The following is a 6,207-nucleotide window of genomic DNA, read 5'->3' as shown; positions in this document are numbered from 1 at the left end:
TCATTGTCCCATAAGACTCCTCCCACCTCCAACCCCATCTCCCTTGTCCTCCCTCTCATCCTTCCGTTAGCTCTCAGCTCAGGTCGCACCAGCCCGGTCTTACAAATTGCCAGGCGCAGTCTTGCCTCAGGGAGTTCCCCCAGGAATTTCCCAGGTTTTTCCATAGCCAGCTTCCTCCCTCCCTTCAGGCCTTACCCTAAATATCCCTTCCTCAGAGAGATTCTCCCAGATCCCCCCACCCCCGCCACCAGGCAAAATGGACACGTCCTTCTCCTTCCTTCCTTCCTTCCTTCCTTCCTTCCTTCCTTCCTTCCTTCCTTCCTTCCTTCCTTCCTTCCTTCCTCCCTCCCTCCCTCCCTCCCTCCCCCCCCTCCCTCCCCCCCTCCCCTCCCTCCCTCCCTCCTTCCTTCCTTCCTTCCTTCCCTCCCTCCCTCCCTCCCTCCTTCCTTCTTTTTTTTTTGAGACACGGTCTTGCTCTGTCTTCCAGGCTGGAGTTCAGTGGCGCGATCTAGGCTCACTGCAACCTCCGCCTCCCGGGTTCAAGCGATTCTCCTGCTCCTGCCTCAGCCTCCCAAGTAGCTGGGAATACAGGCATGTGCCACTGCGCCCGGCTAATTTTTTTTTTTTTTAGTAGAGACGGAGTTTCACCCATGTGGGCCAGGCTGGTCTTGAACTCCTGACCTCAGGTGATCCAACCGCCTCAGCCTCCCAAAGTGCTGGGATTACAGGTGTGAGCCACCACACCCGGCCCCTCTTTCTTTTTTTTCTTTTGTAATATCAAGTTGCTTTAACATTTTGTGGACCTGTTTAGTTTTGGTCTCCCCCATGGCTTCGATGTCCAGAGGTGAAGTTCGTTTGGCCCTTAGAAGAAGAGGCTCAATATAACCATGTATTGTCAGTGTTGAGGGAGGCGTTGGAAGGTGCCAAAGGCATCTTAATTAACCTTCCACTGATAAAGAACGAGGCCTGTCACGCCTTCCCGACCAGGCTTGTCACACTTTCCTAAGTGTGATAAGATAGCCTCTTCCTTCATATTGACATAACTTAGGGGTGTAGATCAAGTGAATTTCAATCCAGAACAAGCCACGTCTTCAGCAAGGTGACTTCTGGTGTCTCCAAGGCACCCCGCCACGGAGTGCAGTGCCCAGAACCGTACAGCTTCTATTGTTCTAACATTCTGTAACTTTTAGATGTGCGCGTTCTCAAGTATTGAAGTCCTACTGTGCGCCACAGCTGGTACCACACAGCAGGATGAGACAGAAAGGGCTCTGGTTGCAGGGGGCTCAAAGTCGGAAAATCACATGAAAGATTATTATCCTGGCTGGTCGCGGTGGCTCATGCCTGGGATCCCAACCCTTTGGAAGGCTAAGATGGGAGGATCGCTTGAGGCCAGCCTGGGCAACATGATGAGACCCCATCTCTACAGAAAATAAAAATATTTGCTGGGCATGGTGGCATGTTCATCCTCCCATTCAAGAGTCTCACTTGAGCCCAGAAGTTGGAGGCTGTAGTGAGCTATGATAGCGCCACTGCACTCCAGCCAGCCCGGGCAAAGGAGCCTGTCTCTTAAAAAATAATAATAGGCCGGGCGCGGTGGCTCAAGCCTGTAATCCCAGCACTTTGGGAGGCCGAGACGGGCGGATCACAAGGTCAGGAGATCGAGACCATCCTGGCTAACACGGTGAAACCCCGTCTCTACTAAAAAATACAAAAACCTAGCCGGGCGAGGTGGCGGGCGTCTGTAGTCCCAGCTACTCGGGAGGCTGAGGCAGGAGAATGGCGTGAACCCGGGAGGCGGAGCTTGCAGTGAGCTGAGATCCGGCCACTGCACTCCAGTCTGGGCGACAAAGCGAGACTCTGTCTCAACAACAAAAATAATAATAATAATAATAAAGGCCAGGCATAGTGGCTCACGCCTGTAATCCTAGCACTTTGGGAGGCCGAGCTGGGCAGATCACCTAAGGTCAGGAGTTCGAGACCTGCCTGACCAACATGGCGAAACCCTGTCTTTACTAAAAACACAAAAATTAGCTGGGCTTGGTGGTGCATGCCTGTAATCCCAGCTACTTGGGAGGCTGAGGCAGGAGAATCACTTGACCCCAGGAGGCAGAGGTTGCAATGAGCCAAGATCATGCCATCACACTCCAGCCTGGGCTACAGAGCATGACTCCATCTCAAAATAAATAAATAATAATAATAAAGGTCAGGCATTGTAGCTCATGGCTATAATCCCAGCACTTCAGGAGGCTGAGGTGGGCAGATCACTTGAGGTCAGGAGTCCAAGACCAGCCTGGCTAACATGGTGAAACCCCATCTAAAAATTACCCAGGCGTGGTGGCATGTGCCTGTAATCCCAGCTACTTGGGAGGCTGAGGCAGGAGAATCACTTGAACCTGGGAGGCGGAGGTTGCAGTGAGCTGAGATCATGCTACTGCACTCCAGCCTGGGTGATAGAGTAACACTCTGTCTCAAAAGTAATAACAATAATAATAATAATAATGATCCTAATCGTGACTAAAAGATGTGCCTGGGGTTGAAACAGGGTTGTGGAGGCCCACAGCCTGGGTGATCAAAGAGGGCTTCTCAGAGGTGCTGTTATTTAAACAAAGCTCTGAAGCTTCAGAAGGAAAGAGTTGAATGAAAAAGAGAGGGAAAGGTGTTCTGGGCAGAGGGAACAGCATATGCAAAGGTGAGGAGGTGAATATAAAGTGAGGAAGAAACAAGTAGCCCTGGACCACTGTCAGCTAGCAGTTGGCCTGGCAGTCACAGCTAAGCTGTGGAGTTTTTGATTGACGAAACCAATTTCATGGAATGTCCACATCAGACAGGGACACTCAGACCAGTGACACTTGGCCATAGAAAAACAAAACCCTTCCGTAATCGAGTCTTAGCACAGGTGAATACAAGAGCATTGTCCAAACCACAAAAATGGCCAAACCTCCCCATCTCCTGGCCAAAGGGTGTGACTGCTAGTTTTCGCCAATTCCCAGCAGGTTCCCCTGCCTTCTAGGTAAAAGGATTATTAAAGGCCAGGCGCCGTGGCTCACGCCTGTAATCCCAGCACTTTGGGAGGCTGAGGCAGGCAGATCATGAGGTCAGGAGATTGAAATCATCCTGGCTAACACAGTGAAACCCCATCTCTACTAAAAATACAAAATTAGCCGGGCATGGTGGTGGGCGCCTGTAGTCCCAGCTACTTGGGAGGCTGAGGCAGGAGAATGGCGTGAACCCGGGAGGCAGAGCTTGCAGTGAGCCGAGATCGAGCCACAGCACTCCAGCCTGGGCGACAGAGCGAGACTCCATCTCAGAAAAAAAAAAAAAAAAAAGATTATTAAAATATTTAGAGAATTGTCCCCACTAGCTGTTTGCAGGCAATCCAAGGCAGAATCTCACTCCCTTGAACTCTCCTCAAATCACCCCACAGTTGCCCTAGTTCTGTAACATGCTCTTTCTCACTTTCTCTTTCTGAGATAGACAGAACCCCTTCCGGTGTTTCTTCCTTCAATGCATTAATCCATAAACCCAGCTGGGTTTCACTGCAGCTGTTTTTCTGGTGGTATTTGAAATCAACAGGACTGGACGTCCTACTGAGATTGGGCTGAGACCCTCCCTGCCACCAATCAGTAACCTGGACTCAGCAAAAGTGCGCACATCTGAGGTCGGGCGCGGTGGCTCATGCCTGTAATCCCAGCACTTTGGGAGGTCAAGGCAGGCAGGTCACCTGAGGTCAGGAGTTGAAGACCAACCTGGCCAACAGTGTGAAACCCTGTCTCTACTAAAAATACAAAAAGTGGCTGGGCGCGGTAGTGTGCGCCTGTAATCCCAGCTACTCGGGAGGCTGAGGCAGGAGGATTGCTTGAACCCGGGAGGCAGAGGTTACAATGAGCTGAGATCCGGCCACTGAACTCCAGCCTGGGTGGTAGAGCAAGACTCTGTCTCAAAAAAAAAAAAAAAAAAAAAAAAAAAAAAAAAAAAAGTGTGCACGTCTGAGACCTTTGTGTCTCTATCTGCTTAAGGTGATTCTGCCTATGGCTGGAAGGTAAGTTAATGCTGAATGGAGTTTCGGTTATGATCTCATTAGGGCCCTTCCACGCAGGGTTTATTTCATTTGCTATTCTAGGAATGAGTTTCTCCGGGGTTTTTTTTTGGTTTTCTGATCAGTCACTCTGTTCCTTGGTTAAATTGTTTTCTCTCTGGATACCTCCTCCTGTGGTCTGTCTCTTGTGCAGGCCTGTATGAGTTTCTGGTGGCTGCAGTAGCAAATGACCACAAACTAGTGGTTTTGAGAACAACAGAAATTGGCTGGGTGCGGTGGCTTATGCCTGTAATCCCAGCACTTTGAAAGGCCGAGGAAGGTGGATCTCCTGAGGTCAGGAGTTCGAGACTAGCCTGACCAACATGGTGAAACCCTATCTTTACTAAAAATACAAAAATTAGCCAGGTGTGGTGGTGTATGCCTGTAATCCCAGCTACTCAGGAGGCTGAGGCAGAAGAATCTCTTGAACCTGGGAGGCAGAGGTTGCAGTGAGCCAAGATAGTGCCACTGCATTGCAGCCTGGGAGACAGAGCAAGACTCTGTCTCAAAAAAAAAAAAAAGCCGGGCGCGGTGGCTCAAGCCTGTAATCCCAGCACTTTGGGAGGCCGAGACGGGTGGATCACAAGGTCAGGAGATCGAGACCATCCTGGTTAACACAGTGAAACCCCGTCTCTACTAAAAAATACAAAAAACTAGCCGGGCGAGGTGGCAGGCGCCTGTAATCCCAGCTACTCGGAGGCTGAGGCAGGAGAATGGCGTGAACCCGGGAGGCGGAGCTTGCAGTGAGCTGAGATCTGGCCACCGCACTCCAGCCTGGGCGACAGAGCGAGACTCCGTCTCAAAAAAAAAAAAAAAAAAAAAAAAAAGGAAACAATGCAAATCAATTCTCTCATAGTCCTGGAGGCTTTAAGTCTAAAATCAAGGTCTCACTTTGTTGCCCAGGGAGGAGTGGAGTCGTGCAATCTTGGCTCACTGCAGCCTTGACCTCCTGGGCTCAAGTGATCCTCCTGCCTCAGCCTCCCAAGTAGCTGGAACTACAGGCCTCACCGCCAAGTCCAGCTAATTTTTTTTTTTTTTTTTTTTTGAGATGGAGTCTCACTCTGTCACCAGGCTGGAGTGCAGTGCTGCGATCTTGGCTCACTGCAACCTCCGCCTCCTGGGTTGAAGTGATTCTCCTTGTCCTCAGTGGGAGGTACCATTGGAGAGGGACATGTTTGGTTTTGGTTTTGGTTTTTTGAGACAGGATCTGCCTCCATCACCCAGGTTGGAGTGCCGTAGTGTGATCATGGCTCACTGCAACCTCTGCCTCCCGGGCTCAAGCAGTTCTCCTGCCTCAGCCTCCCAAGTAACTGGGACTACAGGTGTGCACCACCACGCCCAGCTAATTTTTGTATTTTTAGCAGAGATGGGGTTTCACCATGTTGGCCAGGATGATCTTGATCTCTCGACCTCGTGATTCACCCGTCTCAGCCTCCCAGAGTGCTGGGATTACAGGTGTGAGCCACTGCGCCTGGCCAATTTTTGTATATTTTTTTAATTTTTATTTTTTACCGGTCATCTTTTATTTGGAGGTTAATTCCCATTAGGACATGAAAGGATTCAGCAACGATCGAGATTGTGTTCCTCACGGAGGGGCTTGGGCCGAGGTCATGGGGTCAAGGGGTGGTGCAGAGTGTGTCCTCTTCAGTGGTATTTGCGGAGCCGCTTGTGCTTGAGATGCTTGTAGGAAAGGCAGTAGTTGAAGAGCACGTAGCATGCCAGCACCATGGTAATCCCCGAGATGCTCCCCTCCTCACGTCAATGTACTTATTGTAGTACTGGTAGTAACCTCTTCGAAATGCTCTGAAAATGCCACTAGGGCTGAAGTCCCACATCAAGATCCAGCTTGGCAGCTCCCCCAGTTTGACCTCCAGAAGTTTCTTGTCCTTCACTGGTACAACTGACGCCATCTTGGAGCCCTGGTGTCCACTGTCAATTTTTGTATTTTTTGTAGAGACGAGGTCTCACCATGTTGCCCAGGCTGGTCTCGAATCCTGGGCTCAAGTGATCCTCCTGCCTTGACCTCCCCAAGTGCTGGGATTGCATTGTGGATCCATCAGGGAAATGTAGATAGAGGGAGGACAGGTCTAGACTCAGTAAGTCACCCTTGAGTCAATGATGATGGCCAAAGT

General features: G+C 50.4%; 1 pseudogene; it reads right to left on the bottom strand.

Annotated features, from left to right (window-relative positions):
* Nucleotides 1-5,485: 5,485 nt before the first annotated feature.
* On the bottom strand, nt 5,486-6,003 carry LOC102136299 (ATP synthase subunit f, mitochondrial pseudogene; annotated as a pseudogene).
* Between the last annotated feature and the right edge of the window lie 204 nt (nt 6,004-6,207).

Source organism: Macaca fascicularis, chromosome 19, assembly GCF_037993035.2.
Source record: "Macaca fascicularis isolate 582-1 chromosome 19, T2T-MFA8v1.1".
NCBI classification, from domain to species: Eukaryota; Metazoa; Chordata; class Mammalia; order Primates; family Cercopithecidae; genus Macaca; species Macaca fascicularis.
The sequence above is the reverse complement of the archived record's forward strand: the minus strand, read 5'-3'. Positions and strand labels throughout refer to the sequence as shown.